This window comes from Myotis davidii, unplaced genomic scaffold (genome assembly GCF_000327345.1).
Source record: "Myotis davidii unplaced genomic scaffold, ASM32734v1 scaffold135, whole genome shotgun sequence".
Taxonomy (NCBI): domain Eukaryota; kingdom Metazoa; phylum Chordata; class Mammalia; order Chiroptera; family Vespertilionidae; genus Myotis; species Myotis davidii.
Genome location: NW_006289813.1, coordinates 12,319,592 through 12,339,216, shown reverse-complemented (window position 1 = coordinate 12,339,216; position 19,625 = coordinate 12,319,592). Strand labels below are relative to the sequence as shown.

The 19,625-nt window shown below is 42.6% G+C and overlaps 1 protein-coding gene across 10 annotated transcripts in view; it reads right to left on the bottom strand.

The window, feature by feature from the left end:
* The window catches only part of ADCY2 (adenylate cyclase 2 (brain)), a 282,664-nt gene that overhangs the window by 105,893 nt on the left and 157,146 nt on the right, over positions 1–19,625 (bottom strand). The window lies entirely within an intron of this gene.

The following is a 19,625-nucleotide window of genomic DNA, read 5'->3' as shown; positions in this document are numbered from 1 at the left end:
CCCTCTGCCACCCAGGAGAAGGCCTAAGCCAGCAGGTCGTTATCTCCCGAGGGGTCCCAGACTGCGAGAGAGCACAGGCCAGGCTGAGGGACTCCCCACCCCCCCGAGTGCACAAATTTTTGTGCACCGGGCCTCTAGTAGATATATAAATAGTTATCTTTGAATCTTGTCACCATATGCATTAAGTAGGCATGCATGCATGGATTTCTAGGGCAACTGTAGAGAATAAATGGCCTTTACATTCTTTTATATATTTTTTCTTAAAGGTTTTCTGATATCTGATCGTTCTATAGCTGAAGAACTGTCACTCCTCTTCATTATTCTGCAGGTACAAATCCAAGTGTTCATGTAAAGCACGTTGGTGCAGGCTCCTCCTGTCACCCACTGGAGCTCTGGGCCTGATGGAAGGCGCACAGCCCAGGATGTGGTGTGGAGGAGTGAAGAGGGAATGAATGAATAAGTTATGAGCTGCAGCTCTGCCAAAGTGAAAAGAGGGCACGGTTTCTGCCAAGAATCAGAAACTGGGATCAGTATGGGAGTGAACACCATGGCCACACTGCATTAAAAATACTTATTCATTGAAATAACTACATCAGCATATATAAGCTTGGGAATTCTCAACTTTGTCATACCAATAAAAATATTTATCAAATAGTAAGCAGATTTTAAAAAAAAATATTTTAATTGATTTTTTTTTACAGAGAGGAAGGGAGAGGGATAGAAAGTTAGAAACATCGACGAGAGAGAAACATTGATCAGCTGCCTCCTGCACACTCCCCACTGGGGATGTGTCCACAACCAAGGTATATGCTCTTGACCGGAGTCGAACCTGGGACTCTTGAGTCTGCAGGCCGACGCTCTATCCACTGAGCCAAACCGGTTAGGGCAGTAAGCATATTTTTAAGAGTTCTAAACTGACACATGAAAGCCTGGTCTCTGAATCCGACGCAATGATTTCTAAGGAAAATAGCACATTATTCTCACCAGCTCCTGGGCTCATGCTGACTTGAGCTCAGGCCTGGTTTGGAGTAGGAATGTTTCAAAACTTTATTGCTGCAAAAAACATCCCCAGTGGTTCAGAACACTCATGATTCTGTGGATCGGCTGGGTGGTTCCTTCGCTGGTTTTGCTGTGGGTCAGTCACCTGAATGCATTCACCTGGAGCGGGGTGGCCTGGCTGGAAGGCCCAATGTGGCCCCAGTTACATATCCGTTTGGCAGTAGCTGCTGTCAGGCGGCTGAACCCTGGTCTCCTCCACATGGCCATTCATCCTCCTTCAGGCAGGACTGGCTTTCTAATGGCAATCTCAAGGCAGCAGTCCCCAAAAGTTGAGAGGGGATCTTCAGGGCTGCATAAAGCATGGGCTCTGGAATTCACACAGCCCCACTTCCCAACTTCCATTAGTCACAGTGAGAAACAAGCCTGCCTCTGATTCAAAAATGACTGTCTCCATCGGATGCAAACTAAGCAAGAGCTGCTTCCAGCATTCGTGGGTTCATAGGCGTGGAGGAGCCAAGGGTTAAATAATGTCTACAGGCCCTCTCTCCTTGGCTTGTAGATGGCTTCTTTCCCCTGTGTCTTCTTCACATGGCCTTTCCTCTGTGTCCTAGTCTCCTTTTATATTCACACCAGTCAGATTGTATTAGCACCCAGCTTACTGATCTCTTCTAACTTAAATCCCTCTTAAATGCTGCATCTCTAATATTGTCACACTCTGAGCTACTGTGGGTCAGAGCCTCCACATATGCATTTGTGGGGATACAGTTCACCCCAAACAGAATCTGCGTCTGTAGGGCAGAGAAGGAGGCAGGCAATCCACAGGCTGCTGCAGACTCATGAGCTGACTTTCTCCTGCCCTGCCTTGTGCAGACTTCTCCCCTCCGCTTCTTCATCGCCAGTGCCTCACTTATTCAAATACCCTCAAGATCCTTAAATGTTCTCCTATCTCTCCTCTAGCTGTCCTGCCCCTGCTTTGTTGCCTTCTCGGGTCCCTATGCACCAGGAGAGGCTGCTGGACAGCTCTGAGGCTCACCGTTTCAAGGAGCCATTTCCTCTGGGGAGTTGCAGGATTCTAGGGTCATGTAGCCTCACAGTCAATATGTGGAGTTATACCTTTGGGAGGGACCAGCACATGACACAGAGCCTCTGGGTGGGCTGGGCAAACTCTTTCTGCAAAGGGCCAGGAAATGAATAGCCCAGGCTTTGTGCACTATACCACCTCTGTCACAGCTACTCGCTTCTGCCATCCTACTAGGGAAACGGCCTTAGGCGAGGAGCAAAGGAATGGGCATGGCTGTGTGCCAATATTTTATTTGTGACAACTGAAATTTTAATTTTATATAATTTTCATGAAATATTATTTCTCTTTTGATTTTTAAACTTAACAATGGGAAAAGAAACCAACATTCTTAGCTCAGGAGGCTGTACAGAAACAGATGGTGGGCCAGACTTGGCCCTTGGGCTGTAGTTGGGTGACTCCTGGTGTAGAGAAAGTTCAATGGAAAACCACACTTAAGGGTCCTACAGACACATTGCAACTGTCACTGACAACAGAAGTAAGAACAATAGAGGGCAATATCCTTCCTCCAAAGGGCACTGTTATTATGACTTCCAGAATCTGTCTCTCATCTGTTATTTAACATGCTGGGCTTTACAATAAAAGCCATCAAATGGATCTTCTTGGAAAATAATAATTTCCAAGTTATTACTGAGTTGTCAGCTGAGGAGAAGGGTGCAGCGGCTCAGAGCATGGGCTTGGATTATCACAAGCCTGGGAGCAAATCCCAGCTCCTCCACCCCCTCATGTCTTGATGGTACTGACTTGTGCAAGGGTCTGGCCACATCCTGGGTTTCCGTGGCTGGTGGCTTGGAGGTGGCTGTTTGGCATCATGATTCAGAATGATGGTGTGCCAGCAAGACCACAGCACACAAACCAGAAGGTTGAAATTCAAGCCTGAGCTGGTCATTACTTGGAGTGAGACCTCGGGCCACCTCTGACCTCTCTGGGCCTCATTTTCCTCACCCTCGAATGAAGGGCCTGAACTAACCATCCCAGTCTGCTTGCTCTAGAAGGTGGTGAAGCAATCGTTCTATAACACTTACTTTTAGATGAAGTAAAAGTCAACTTGCGTTTAGCTGCAAACAAAGTATCTCATTTCCTCACTCAATAGCTAATACTCCAGCAGTCAGAATTCATAATGCATGTTGCTTGATTTTCAGTGGCAACCAGTAATTTGTGTGAGAAAGACTTAATTTAGAAGAACGCACATGTCATCTTTTTTTCATAACCAAGTAAGACTTACAATTAGCTTGATTCACACGCTGTCACGGATGTCTCCACTGCACACACAGTGAACAATACGACGTTTTCAAGGCAGCTCTTTGATGGAGAGAACTAGTCCTCAGTTGTGTAATTCATACTAAACATAAATCCTCCTCCATTTTCTTCTTGAATACCCCATGCCCACTCGAGCAGCAACTTCCGAGAGTGGATCATTAAGGGGGGAAAACCACTGAATACATGCATTTTTACTGTGCTTTGCTCTGTAACATTCTATGCTTGGGAAATTGCCTCAGTAAGTAGCAGTAAAATATGCAAAATAAAGAACAAAATATAAAATGCCTTAGCTTTTTCTTCCATTTTCCCCAATACTTCTTAACACATGGAAAATTTTAAAATAATGTCATTCTATCAAAAACCAGGTGAATCAAAGTGTTTTCCAATGTTTGTCTTAGAAATCGAGGTGCTGCAATACTAGGTTTAAAATAAGAATGGATATGCTGTTAATAGTTGAAAAATTAGTGTTAATTATGACTTCATTTCTGGTAGCAAAGTTCCTTCTTTGCTGATCATCTCTCTGTCTTATTTGATAGTTAATAATTAAAATCATATGAGGGCTGATTTCATCAGCAAGCAAAAAGAACTAGGTCCAATCTTAGAGAAGTTATTCTATGGGATAGAGGGAGCACATTTTAGAAAATGTGAAGGCGTGTGCACACATTTCATATACCATTGAGACATATACTCTTGGTATATAAAGCATGCTTTTGTTTTCTAATAATGTTAAATGACATTATAATAGTAAAGGCCTTCAGTAAATCCATTCAGTACATGCGTATTTTGTCATACAATTATTTTATATAACTTCTTTTAAAAATATTATCAAATGTCTTGGCAATAATACACACTCAATAAATTTTGAAAGAATAAATGTTATTTTGAGACATCAGTTTAGTCCCATCTACTTGTGTTTATAGCACCCTCTTACATAGGGTACACATAGATTAGAAAGAAGAGGAGTGCTCAAGAAAGGTGGAATGGGGGACCATCTTCATCTTTCATGCGAATCAAGGGAAACTGAGGCTCTCTGTTATTCAGATAGCTGCTACTCTGGGATGGAAGCCCACAACTTCCCAAGTGCCATGTGACCTTTCTTCCCCCTCCCCTACACATCTCATAGGGTACAAGGCCTGCTTCTAGGTTAACTATGCAGTTTTTCATGTACTAGGCTCTGAATTAAATGCATTTAAAACCAGGACATTCAGTATATGACAAAACAATACTAACAACTTCACCTGTCTGGATGGGTACTATGTGCCAGGCACTGTGCATTTACTGTGCGTTAACTGTCTCCTCCCACAGGAAGCCTGTGCATTAGGGATGTTATTATCGAAAATGACCCAAGCTCACATCACCTGGAGGTGGCAATGCTTTTGTACAACTTAGGTTTGACTCAGCTATGTTTTATTCCTTTGGCTCTTCCTGTGTTTATTCCGTCCAATTCTCTGTCATTTCCCCTTTAGGAAGTACCAGTAGTTCAGGTGATTCCACAAAAATCATGACACACTATGTGCACAATCATTGAAAAAGGGCACAAGCAAATAGAGACCCAGGATGTCTCTTTACTCTGCCTCCAAATTCTGGGTTGCAGTTAGAGTCAGGTATATTTCAGTATGTTTTAGAAAACTAGTAGAGATGTGATGGATTCTGGGCTTCTCCAGAATTAGTAAAGACTGGACAGATCATTGATAAATATCATCTCTCTCATCACAGTTCACATCTTGGGTCAGAATTTCAGACCACTTGGCTTCTTCCAGGGGAATCACAAGAAGGGCTCTGGCTGCTGAAATTCTCAGTTGTAACACAATGTCATATATCGTTTCTTTCTACAATTAGAAAATACCTTTGTTTACTTTCAAATGTGTGCATTAATCAAGTTTTTCCAGAGAAAACAGAACCAATAGATATGTGTATCTAGATCTATATGTTTTATAGATCTCTATATTTACATTTATATCTATCTACTATCTATCTATCTATCTATCATCATCTATCATCTTTATTTTAAGAAATTGGATCACATGAATGTGGGGGCTGTCAAGTCCTAATTCTGAAGGCAAGGCCAGGAGACTGAAGGCCCAGGGAAGAAATTATGTTGCAACTGCAGTTTGAAGGCAATCTCTTCCTTGGGGGATATCTGTCTTTTCTCGTAAGGTCTTCAACTGATTGCATGAAGCTCACTCACATTATGGAGGGTTATCTGCTTTACTGAAAGGCTACTCATTAAAATGCTAATCTCTTAAAAATATCTTCACAACAAAATCTACACCAGTGTTTGACCACACATCTGGGTACCATGTTATTGTCAAGCTAACACAAAATTAACTATTGCACCATGGTTTTAGACAACTTAAATATAAAACACAATATGCTATTAAAAGTATTTAATTTTCTTTGTATCAACTTTTCATTAGAACTATTTCTGTGGAAACTAGGGAGATATTATACATTTGATTTTTCCTCTCGTTTTCTCCAGAGAAGTTGCACAATCATTGAAAAGTAGCACAAGCAAAGAGGGAGTTCTCAATCTGGAGAATTCAAACTAATCACCAACATATCATCCTGCATCCCCGATGTCATCTGTAACTGACCTGCCCCATATCTACCTGGTCAACTCTTAGAACATTTCATTTACAATGAAGGGAGGGAAGTTAAGCAAGCAGTGATTTCACTTTTTATATCCTTTACACCAATTGAATACTTTAGTTTTTTTAAGGTAATAAAAATTTAGTTAATTTTAGTTAGTGAAAAGTAAAACACAAAATTATTCCACACCAAAGACATCATTTTATTGCTCTATCCACATCAGTATAGAATGTATTCATTTAAATCAAGAGAATGGTTTCTCTCCTTCAGAACAAGACTTTAGCAAGTTATTTTATTATTTTAGAAGAGGATATTATTTTGTTAAAAGTATTAAGAAAAGTTAATGAATCAGTAAATAGTGAGAAGTAGTGAAAAAAGTAGTATGTTTTAGATTTGGAAGCAGATGAACAGTTACCAAGAACACTGGTTCTCCTTTGCGATCTCATTAGGACTTGTATTCCTGGGTGGTTTGACAGTGGATCATGTGGTTCTTGCCAAAACATCTTGTACACATTAGAACTGGAAGGTGGGACTATTATGGAGAGGGCTTAAGCCTTTCTTTCTTAGCCATGTGCATCCCTGCCATTACACCATCTTTCATTTGGGTTTACTCTTTTGCTCATTAGGGAAATGCAAAAGCCTAGGAATCTGAGAATTAAACTTCTTCCCCTCGGACAACTTGGGAGACAGTTTATTTGAACAGTTCTTTTATTTATCCTGGCATAAGTATTTTACTCCTTCCACACATCTCTTTTTTAAAATTTTTTTCTTTATTGATTAAGGTATTACATATGTGTCCTTATCCCCCCATCAATCCCCACCCCCCCAACTCATGCCCTCACCCCCCTGGTGTCTGTGTCCATTGGCTAGGCTTATATGCATGCATACAAGTCCTTTGGTTGATCTAATACATCTCATGATATACACTTGATTATCTCATCAAACACCATAGCTACTGCGGATGGAAAGGTGCCTACAACACAGACCCTGCTGCAGGAATTCTAGGTCCGGGTAGAGGACCTTGGGCATGAAACAGATCCCAGTAATGGACTCTGCTGGCTGTTTTACTAGGGTTCTGTTCCAAAGTACATGTGAGATACTGGAGGGAAGACAAGTCCAGGAAATGGAATCAGGGAACATGATGCACAGTGGGAGAGGATGGGGCAGAAGCCAAGAGGGGCAGGGTGAGCCCCAGCACTGAGATCTGTGATATGAGGGAGATGGCCAGGCAAGTAGATCCAGACAACCAGGCTAAAATCCCCATCCCTATACACTGCTGTGTAACCTGGACTTCGCATTCGGAATTTTAGTTTCATCATCAACAATATAAAAAATTTCCACCCACCCTGCATGGTTTCATTGAAGTTACTGATAAAAGCATGAAATGTTTCTGGCATGATGTGGGCACTAAATAAACACAGTTGCCATCCTCTCAGGCATCCTTTAATGTGTAGGCAGCACATGAACACATGGAGAGGTGGTTCCTTTCTCTCCTGGAGCTCAGAAAAAGTGATACAATATTTTTCTCTAAAAAATACCACAAATCAAACATAAATAAACCCAAACAGACATCTTAAAGAATAATACACTGCAGAATGTTAGAACCAACCCGGATGCAGAAGGAAGAGGGCATTAAGAGAGGCAAGTGGGGATGGTCTCCGTCCAGGGAGAGGCCAGGCAGGCTCCGGACCACAGTGTCTAGACTGCTTGGCTTCTACAGAAGAGATGGAGGCAGCAAGGGAGCATTGTGACCAGCCACTACCGCCACCCGTCTCATCTGCTCATTCTGATGCACTATTATCTCCGGAGGCACAATAAACAACTATAACTGGACCTCCACCACATGGAGCATGAGTTGATCTGCAGATTATGAGTATCTTATTTAGTGACAGTGGGATTTCTTGGCATAGTGGTATATTCATCTGTTCTCTGCTTTTGATGCCCAGTGCATATGAAATGCCTCACAGGAGTGGAGCACATGCTTGAGGTGCTGACAAGTCAGGTCCCTGAGCCTCCAAGTGACAGGCCAACCCTGGTGGGAGAGAAAGTGTCGGCCACCATGTGGGAACCTAGTTTGGCGGACATTCAGATAGATACTGGGACATCCAGGGGACAGCTGCGGTCACATGGTACATTTAAATGCAGCAAAAGGAAGAGAAGAACAGATGGTAGGGCAATACTCCTGGGCTCAGAGTGTCTCCTCTCAATGGCTTAAAAAGAGAGCCTTTGCTATCCCCCCTCTGAAAGTAAAAATCTTACTGGAGAGCAGAAATTGTTCTTTACAATAGAAGTGGAATTTTAAAAATGACTTTTCAATTCAGCAGTGAGGGAAAAATAAAACTCATCTGTTTTTCAGATTGAACAATTTGTGGCTATGTCTCTTTTGCCCCATTCTGTTGGTATTAAATGTTTTTATTAGAAGCTTTATGAAAAGATTCTTTTCAAATGGTCATATAACTTCAATTTTGATGGTTTCCATAAACAGAAACTGCTAGTGTTACCTTGAAAACCATTTCTACTTTATAGAGCTTTGGCACATTAAACCTGGAAGCTTGCAGCTGGAGCTCACCGGAATGGACTGGCTACTTCAAACCTGAGATCCAGACAAAGGCCTCTCCAAAGAGTCACTTGTTGGAAACCACCCTCTAGCCCAGTGGTTCTCAACCTTCTGGCCCTTTAAATACAGTTCCTCATGTTGTGACCCAACCATATAATTATTTTCGTTGCTACTTCATAACTGTAATGTTGCTACTGTTATGAATTGTAATGTAAATATTTGATATGCAGGAGATCGTCTTAGGCGACCCCTATGAAAGGGTCGTTCAACTGCCAAAGGGGTCGCGACCCACAGGTTGAGAACTGCTGCTCTAGCCCAACTTGCTGAGTTCCTTCAGATGCCTCCCTGACCCCTGCAATTCTCAGTTTAGACTAAAGAGTTCCAAGATCACATGGAACACAAATCTCTTTCTAAGAGATCTGGGATGTGCAAAACCACATTTAGGGTGTGTCAAGCTCCCTGTTGCCAGAATCCTGACCCAAGGTATTTGGGCCTGCTCTGACTGTCTTCCTTCCACCAACCTTGGATCAGGCCCTGTCCCATGGGCGGTTCCTACTGGTCTTCCAGAAGAACCAATGTGTAAGCATCAAGAATATTAAAGTGGCTCCTAAATGAGCACCACTCCAGGCACTTCATAAGGACCCTTAATTTGCTTCCCCAACATGGGATTTCATTGGCCCCCCAACACCGAAACCATGGATGTTTTCAAAGGTTCTCAGTTAAAAGGCACAGTCCTGAGGTCTCCTGGTGGGTACCAGGACCTCAGGCACTAGTCTAGAAGCTCCAGAATGAGGCACTGCAATGGCAGAATGCCAAACACAGGGAGTGCACCCAAGGACATGAGCCAACTCTGACATCAGAGTGAATGGTGATAGCACTGGGGTCTTTTGCAGAAAGTGCTTTCATAGGCCCACAATGTTTCCTGCCACATGAAAAACCTGGGCAATGGGTTGGTGCTGGTATATAGCATATCTTTATTTGTCATGGCTCAATTTGTATCAATCTAAAAGTTATGTATATAACTCTGTCTTTTATAGCCATTTAATAGATGTCTATCAGTAGGAGCATTAGTAATTCTGCTAGTGATTCTAAAAATCAAGAGATGAACAGACTGACATATTTATAGACTTTAACTCTTGGATTACTCGATTAGGCCTCTAACATCTACTTAATCCAGTGTGATATGTTAATATACTAAAGACTGTTTGGTTATATTTTGCTAATTCAGACTAAATATATGAATGTGTTGAACTGTTGCCCTTAAATTTCACTGCAGACCTAAGAAGCAAGGTCCATGTAGAGACCACTCATCAAATAGAAGAAGGTATGAACAATCTGTGATCACCCACCTGATTCATGATGTTCCTTCTCTTGCTAAATTTATGACCATGTTTCTGAGGATGGCAGAGTACGCAGAACTTTTCTGTCCTCTTTGTTGTTAAGAAGCCCTTAACCCCAAATCTTCATTCCTAGGAGATTCTGTACTCAGACCTGACAACCAGGAAGCACTGTCTATTAGGTGATCAGTGAGCAAGGTCATCCGGGTAAGTGGGCCTTGGGGAAGACAAGTCCAATCAGAGTGGCTTTTGGGGGTAAGGGAATAGCATTCCTGGCAAAGCTCTTCTGGACCTAATGCAAAGTGTGTTCCAAATCATGTGAAATGCTATTAAAACAACTATGGCCTCAGAACAACAAATTAAAAAAAGAACAGAAAGCCCTACAGCTGTGGTCCAGGGCTGCCAGCTAGATGGCTGGGCACCAGGAGGCAATAAGGCATCTGTCTGCTGGGAGGGACCAGGCTTCTTGGAGGCCGGGGTAGGGGGAGGGTGGCAGCAGCTGTTCTCTGCACTTGCAACAGCTGGAGGAAGGAGTCTCAGCTGTGATTCTGCCTTGGAATGGGAGAGTCATCTTTGCCAATGGCCCCTTGCTTCCAGAAGACTTATGGTTATTTAATTTGAACATTTGCTTGATTGGGAAATAATTATATCCTAGCCTACGGAGTTCTATTATCTTTCTGACCTCATCTCTGTATCCCTAAAATCTGCAATCACTTTTTGCTTTTGGTGTATGTGTGTGCTGGACCAGAAACTTTTATATTACTACTTGATTGATGGTTATTCATAAAAGTGATGAGGCCACGTGTGGTGGACTTAATAATGGCCTCCCTAAGATATCCACATCCTAATCCTCAGAACATGTGAAAAGAATAACTTGCTTGGAGAAAGGAACTTTGTAGATATGATGAAGATAAGAGTGTTGGGATGAGGTTATTATCTTTGATTATCCAGTTGGGCCCAGTATAATCACATGACTCAAAAGAGGGAGCCAAGTGCAAAGACAGAGAAAAGGTGAGGTGACGATGGAAGCAGAGAGAGAGAGAGGGACTGGAAGATGGCACACTGCTGGCTTTGAAGCAGGAGGAGGGGCCATGAGCCAAGGTTTGTGGGCAGCCTGTAGAAGTTAGTTTTGAAATGAATTTCTTGGCCCAAAATGGAGCCACTCCTGCCTGAGGTGCCATCTCAGCAGACCAAAACTTAGACAACTTTCATGTCCCTGTAAATGCTCTACTTGACCAGAAACATAGTCTATCCAGTCAGCTGTTCCTCAAACGCCAAGCCAACTCTGGGCTCTATACCTACTTCCTTGTTCCTTCTCACCCCAAACAAGGTTGACTATATTGCCCCTGTCAATCAGATGTTTTCTATATTTCTCTTCCTTGTTTTCTATCCTATAATATCTTCCTGTCTCTGCTCCATTTAGCAGTTCTCTGGATGGAGACTGTCTGCCATAAGTTATCTTCTTGTGTGTGTGTGTGTGTGTGTGTGTGTGTAACACTAGGAAGGGTAAGGAAACAGATCCTCCTCTACAGCTTTCAGAAGGAATAAGACCTGCCAACCCATTTTAGACATCTAGTCTTCAAAACTGTAAGATGATAAATTTGGGTTGTTTTGAACCATGAAGTCTATAGTGATTTGTTATAGCAGCAACAGGAAACTAATACCTATGTATAAAGACATGGATATGGAACCAGTGGACTAGAACTTCTTGGAAAGGAAACTGATGGGTGTTGACATGAACTTTGCACCAATGGTAGGGTTGGGGCTGTGGAAGGGTCATTGAGCAAAAGTGGGAAGCAGCTTATGTTGCGGCTGTGGGCATGTGAGCAGTTTTTCTCAGTTGACAGTGCTGCTCTTCAGCCCTCATCCTGGCTACATAAATCAGATGCAGCCTTGAGTTACAGAGCATGAACTTCAGACCCAGGATAAGTTTCCAGGGGAAATTATCAGCTTGACATCTACTCATTTTGCTTCTACTAACACTTACTTATAATGTGATTAATTTAATAAAATTTACCAAACTAGATAAAAGGGGGACACACTATACTCCTAATGATGGTACTGTGATAATTTCTGGGTTGGGTTGGAAACAAGGCTTTCTCTAGAACAGGGTGTGTAAAGAAAAAATTAAAACTTCTATTTATGCCTATCTTTTAAAATTAAAAGTAAGACAGACATCCAGCTCTTTAATACCTTGATTGGCAACAGCACCCTCTTTAGGCGACTGTATCACCTACAATGGAGGGCACACCGGCTGGAAGAGAAGACTTCCTGAGCAGAGGTCTAGCACTGGCCCTCTCTCTGGAATGTTCACTCATAGCATATTGCAACATGTGGTGTGCACAGGCTCCAGAATGTTCTCTGTACGGGTAATTCTATAGGGAGTAAATCTGTACAAAACTCCAGAATGTGATGCGCTTCCACACCACACAGTAGTTTCTGCTTATCCTGTGCACAGTAATAACGTCATTAAACTTAAAGAGGGGTGTTGTTTCTTTGCTCTATTTTGTCCAAAATTAATGGAGTCCAAATTTGTTGGTATTTCCTAACATGACAAAGCACTTCTAATATCATACTAGCTAAGAGATATTTTTGAATACACACGCACTCACAAATCTTTTTCAAAGTAAGATTGTTGTTTTCACCATGGGAGAGAAATAATTTTTTTTTTATAAGAAGACATGCTATAGAGAAACCACTTGAAAAGCAGGTATTTAGAAATCTCCCTTGTGATCTTCTTGCTAAAACAATATAAAAACTCTCATATATGTGTACTTATAATTCTTAGAAATGGAATTTTAAAATCCAGTGAAAAACCTCCCAAATGAAGATTCAGTACAGATGGAATCCATCTGCTAAAAAATAAAAATGCAGTAGCTTCCAGTCGATTTGCAAGAACTGACTGACATCAGGAAAAAGTTGGAGAGTTTACAGCTGAATTTCATAAAAAACCTCTGCATGAGTAGAGACAGGATTGAAAATGAGTGTCATGATTTAGAGACCCAATCATGGAACATTTTCTCATTGGAATAATTTGGCTATTAAACCAAGTGACAGGATAAACTGAGCTTAAGCACAGAACTTAAAAGCATTAGAATACAAAGTATTAACCAAAAAGTTCTTAAGCAATGAAGCATATTCCATCATAATGCTCTTACCAAAAAAATTAAATAAAAAAGCCTAATGTATTTTTGAACTAATAAAAAGTAAATAATTTAAAAGATTATTTTCATTGTTGTTGGCCTTTAATTCTAACATGTGTTTTATTATACACATAAATAAACATATTTTAAGAATATAAATATATATATATCAAGGTACATGGTTAAATTCTTTTACCCTTAAGCATTTATAATTAAAACTACTTGAATGCCTGCTGCTTACAGCTACACCTCCCTACCCAAATTACCCTGCACTGGCTCCCAAATAGCAGAAAAAAATTAAAAAAATATGTTGCTTTGGGATCTGGGAAAGTTGTTCATGCAGTGAATATTCATGAGGACCTATGGTGCTGAATTCTGCCTCTATCAGTAAGAGCATGTGTAAGGGTGCCTCCTCACCTTGCTCCCACTTCCCTCGCCTTTGTCCATGCCGTGACAGTTAATTTTATATGTCAACTTGGCAAGAATATGGTGACCAGTTGTTTGCCCAAACACCAATCTAGCTATTGCCATAAAGGTATTTTTAAAGATGTTATTAATATTAACATTTACAATTAGTTTATTTTAAGTAAAGCAGATTGACCTCCATAATGCACATAGCTCTGTAGGCACATACCTTATTGATTGTGTTTTCCTGAAGAGCCCTGACTAACCCACATAGGAGGGACCAAAGGTAGAGGTTAACAACCTTTCCCCAGCCATGTCTCTCACTCTTTAGAGGGGAAGGATGTGAGCATGCTCGGTACAGGCCCTGGTCTCCTTTTCCTTTCAGGTACCACACATCTCTTTTGATCTGCTCCTCAGTCTTCTAACGTTTTCCAGCAGGGGTGCCTGCAACTATTTAGCTCCACAAGGGACTGGAGCTAACTGACTTACAACATAAGGGGTCACATCTGAGCCACGCTTTCCCAGAGTGCATCATCAATAATAAAGGTGGAAATCTGAATCTCCATCTGTTTGACCTCTGTCTATATATCAGTTCATTCTGATCACAGGCAATGCAATGAAGGGGCTGTGTCTGGGGCCCCTCATGTCACATGGAGTACACAGGTCACTGGGCATGGCCGACATGCAGGAAGTTGATATCAGTGTGAAATGCGAGTGTGGGGTTTCATAGGCAATACTGTGAGAGACAGTACAAGCCGCTCCTTCCGCAGGGCTACGGACTGCTGTTGTTCTTGGGGTGGCTTCCCTGGCAGTGCCACCTCGGTTGAGGCTAACAGTGTCAGCCAGGTTGATGGGAAGTGGGGGATGGGTAGAGGGAAGCAGAAGGAGAGATGACAGGCACAGAGGCATGAGGGAGACATCTGGGCATTGGGAGCTGCAGGTATTTGGGCTCTGTGGGCAGCAGTGGTGGCTAATGATGGAGGCTCACATACTGAAGAGGGTCTCACCCTACTCCCATTCTCCCTGTAACCTGCTCCTGCGTTGCCATAGCTACCATAGCCCAAGTTGAAAAGCCTAGATTTGGGAGCACAAAAGCACACGGTAGTGAGGACAAGAGGCACAGAAGTTAAGTGTTCACATTTATATAATAGCTCCGCATTTGAGGGCTGTGCTTATGCAGGTCTATTGGATCCAATTAACTTCCCACCTCAGATGGAAAGCCAGAGGGGTGTGGATGAAGGCTCTCTGTGAGCACCCGAGCAGTGTGAGCAGCGGGGCCACCATTCTAAATATAAAGGGGACTCTCCCAAGCACTCGAAGAAAGTCCTGTTCTCGTGCATGCCGATTAGATGAACGAAACTGTTTCCTGCATGTTGGGTCACTCTGGTGGAGGTGGTTCACAGCAGAGGCCTTATTTATCCTTAGAACTCAGTGTCCTGCTCCCACAAGGGTCCTGTTACAAGCCATGGACACTTGAAGATTAACTCTTGGAATTCACACAGCTGAGGGTTTCAAGGCCAATGGCTAGAGGTTTTCAGCACGTTTACAAAGCAATGACAATGATTTTGGTATCAATTTTACCAGACTGCTTTCATTTCCATTCCCAAGCTAGCGGCAAATGATGACATACCCAACACAGTATAGTAATCTGGGTATTATAAAGTTCTTGAATAGAACACACACATACACACACACACACACACACACACACACACACAAAAGACACTTTTGTTTATGTCAAATCACATCTTAAATTACACTGCATTGGAGAGAGCTACATAATTACACATTATTTAACTGGGACTGGCTGAATGGAACAGGGTGAATAGCTGCAGAATGAAGAAAACGGTACCTATTTTGACAAGCAAACCCTTGCAAAGTTAATGCCAATGGCATTTCTTCTTTCTTTCATCTCAGAATCTGAGTGATTAGCATGTTGAAATATCTAATTTTCCAAAGATTCTTTGTGTAAAATGCATCTTAGTGTTTAAACTGAAGCACCAAGAAAACTCAGTGTGATAGTTCATTGTATATGTCAACTTCTGTGAGGGTGTTTATGGATGAGATTTACATGGCAGTCAGTAGACTTTGAGTAAAGCGGAGTACCTTTCATAATGAGGGTGGGCCTCATCCAATCAGTTGATGGCCTACATAGAACAAAGACCGATCTCCCCAAGCAGGAGGGATTCTGCAGCAGCAACCTTTGGACCTGAACCACAACACTGGCCCACCCTGCAGATTTTGGACTCACCAGCCTCCATAATCATGTGTACCACTCCTTTCAAAACAACCTTTCTATATGTACACACATTCTATTGGTTCTGTTTCTCTGGAGAACCCTGCCTCATATGCGTAGGATTAACAATAACTAATGGTTCTGTTCCTTAGCTTTGTATTCTCAGCAGAAGTGTTGCAGTTAATACAGTTTTCTTCACGGGTAAAAAGGCAAATTAAACTTGTCCTAGAAAGAACAATGTAAACATGGCGAAGAACAGCACAGTCCAAGAGTGGAGAAACCTCATAAAGAGAGGTCACAGGAACCTGCTCATGAGGAAAGTCTGGGGACAGACAGAAAGAGGGCCTGAGAAAAAGTAATGCTGCTACTCTTTGCCTTGCCTCCAGGGGTGGGGCCAGTGCATTTGCTGGTCCAACTGAAAATCACTATGTTGAGAAAAGTCTTGGTGGACAGGCTTTGAAGTCTGCCTCTTTAAACCTGGAGGAGGGCTCATGTTTAAGGTCAGAGACCCCCACATTCACCACTGGAAACCCTAGAAAGGCAGGGTGGTCGCTGCACCTGGAGTTGGGGGCCCTGAGTGTCACAATGTGCAATTCTTCCTATTGGCCTTGCAGGCTGTGGGCAGCTATATCACACCATAGTCACAGCTGCCCCTTGCAGGGTCATATGACTTTGCAGAAAATATATTTGTTGGGAATTCTGGCATCTGATTTTTAGCTGAGGGAGCAAAGGTCTGGTTGTGCACATCTGGACATTTGCTCTGAGCCCTGCCTGGATGCTTCACACCAAGGGGTCTTTTCAGAGGCACAGGGTGGGCCTTTGTTTGGTCCTTGAGTCAATCACTTAGGTCATTAATCCTCTTTCTTAGGAAAAAAAATGAATAAAAGAGCATATATAATACTTTCAACAATAAAAAATTAAAAAAAGAACATAGTTCTATTGAGCACTTTGCTTATTGGTTTAAAAACAGTGCTGTGTGTGTATAGGTGTGTGCATGGGGGAGATGGGTAAAGACAGAACACAGGGACAGGTGGAAGGCACAGGAGGCATGGGGAACCACTGCCCACCATCCTGTGACTTACTGAACCCTGCCCAATCCTCCACATTACTGAGTATTCAAAGCAGAGTCTCCTAGCACACAGCTCCTCCTGTTTTTCCTGAAGGCTTCACCCTGCTCCACGTATCTGTAGTGAGGGCACACGACAAAGGAGGCAGAAACTCAATTAGCCTCACTGATTTTTAATTCTCCACTAGCCTTGCCCATCTAGTCCTACTGTGGGCTCCCGCTCCCTCCGCAACTTCCCTGGGTGTATGTCATTATTACATGTCCCAGATTTGACAGATCCATCACAGAAGGCTGCAGACCATACAACCGGGTGCTTGTCATCCTCCTCACTATACATCGGCCCATGAACTCTGTTATTCCTCCTCCTGAAGGATTCCTATCACACCTTGCTGAGTCACAAGGAACTGCATCAGATCTAGCACCATCCTGCTTTTGTCATGAAGTAACGAAATGCTGCCATCTGAAAGTGGGCACGCCGGCCCTCCAGGCGCTGTGGGGTGGGAAAGGATGCTTGACTGCCTGGCTATTTAGATGATGTGGATCCCAGATTCACTTTGATGTGACAGATGAACAATGTTGGCAACCACCTATAGTCCTTCATTCAACTGTCTTACTATTTAGTGAGCAAAACTATCTATATTCCCCAACTAATTCTCTCAGTGTGCTTATTCCTCTGAGCCCACTGATGACTCTTGCTTTAAACATGCCTGGACGTCTTAAGAGCTTAGAATTGGTACCTAATCAATGCAAAATATTTAAGAAAGCCTTTCAAAAGATAGCAACTCACATCTGCAGAGAGCTTTCTCTGGGTCAGGTGCTGTTCTACGTGCTGTCCACAGTAACATCACAGATATCCTTCGTGTACAGGACACAGCTCATGGGGGATGAGGGGAGCCTTGGACTCAGACTGCCCAGCTCCCAAGTGGGGTTCAGATACAGGTGGGTGGGGCTTCTCCCTGCTTTTCTACAATTCCCAACCCCTGATAAACATCATTATAAATAGCATAAATAGTTACTTTATAAGTAGTTACTTCTTGGAACTAAGACCTGAGCTTTCTTAGAGTTATATTAATTGGTCCTAAAATACTCAGAAAAATAATAAAAGCAACAAAGAAACACAACCCAATAAGCCACCATCAAAGGGGAATCTCCCCTAGACACAATCAGTTTTCAGTTACTGTTGGATCACTGGGTTCCACCCTGAGACACAGGAGACATGGCTGGGACTCCTACAACACGCAGCAAGGGGCGTTCTCTGGGCGTATCAATCCCCAGGGGTGTGTCTCTACATATCTTAGTCTCAAAGCCTAAGAGGGATCTAGAAATACCTTTAAAACTTGAGGGAAACATGTATGTTTTGGCCATTTATGTCTCGTCAACACATATTCCCAGTACAACTGTCAATAAGCAACACTTATTTGGATTTTTTTCCTAAATGACCGTTTCTATGTGTCTAGGTTTGGCCCCACTTTTCACTATTTCAAACCTTCACAGGTTACTCATGATACGATTGATGTCAGTATCTGGGCAATCGCATTTCTCTTACCATTAACATTTTCAGTCCCAGGAGTGTTTACTGATTGCCCACATGTTGCACCCTCTAGCCTGTGTGAGTGGCAGGGGTGTGTAGAGGCACAAAGATGGGTAAATCAAACAGCATAAGGAAGCAATAAAAGTGGAAAGGATAACCACATGCCAGCACCTATCCCCATGAACTTGACATCCCCTACTCCCCTGTAAGTCCAGAATGGTCCTGTCCTGTGTAAGCTCCACCCTCATGCACAATAGAAGCCATGACTTCCTTCCTGCAAAGATATGGCTCCAGCAATCCACATGTCTCTCTTACAACATCCATACTCCCTTCTCTACTGGATCATTCAACAGGGTACTACTCATGTGCGGCTCTTTCTCCATGCTTACAATAACCCTCCTGGACACCATTTCTTCTCCTTGGCCCTCTATGCAGCAAAGCTCCCCCAAAGAGTAACTCTGCACCCTTTCCTGATGCCTCGCCTCTCATTTGTGTTGAACCTACCACCCCATGAGAACCGCTGTTGGTAAGGATATGGTTCGTTGCTTCCCTTCCTCGAGAAACTATGGACACAGTTGGCTTTCTGAGCACCACACTGCTGCTGAAGGAAACAAGCTTCTCCATGCCCTTTGCTGATGCCTCCTGGTTCCCTGGACTCTAATTGTCAGGCTCCCTTGATGGCTGGCTCCAATCTCAGGACCTTAAATAGTATCCATCTGCCAACTACTCTCAAATGCACATCCTTGGCCAAGCCCATGACCCTAAACTCCAGACGTATAGCTCCAATTGCCTTCTCAACACTTTTCCTTGGATTTATAACAAACCCTCACACTTCAAAACTGAAGTCCTAATCTGCCCCACAAATGGGCTCCTCTCCCAGGAATCAAGATCTATTCATCCTGAGTGATGGTGAGAATTGGTCATTTTTGAAACCTCATGTCTCTCATGCTAGGAAAATATCCACATGAGAATATTTTATACTCGTTAGCCATATGAAAATAATCAGTCTCAATTGTAGAAGATTATCTAAGGTAATTTTTGCTTGAATCGATCAGCAAATATTTCTGATGGCATCTCAGTGTTCTAAATAATCAGGCAGGTTTAGAATATCTAAGGAATAATAAACTCCCCAATTTTTATTGAGCGCTACAAGAGTGAAATTTATTGAGCCAGGATAAGAGTGAAATCCTAATACCTTTTGTTAATTTAATCCTCATGCAATGCTGAAACATGGGATGGAGATGATTACCATCCCCATTTTTTACATCTTGGATGTTTCAACAAAAAGTAACTTGCCTGATATATCAGAAAAGAGCCAAACCCAAACCTAGCTGGCCGGCTCCAGAATCTACACTCTAGGCCTCGCTTATGGGAAATGTCATGGGAAACAGAAGTGAGAGAGAGAGAGGGAGGGAGGGAGGGAA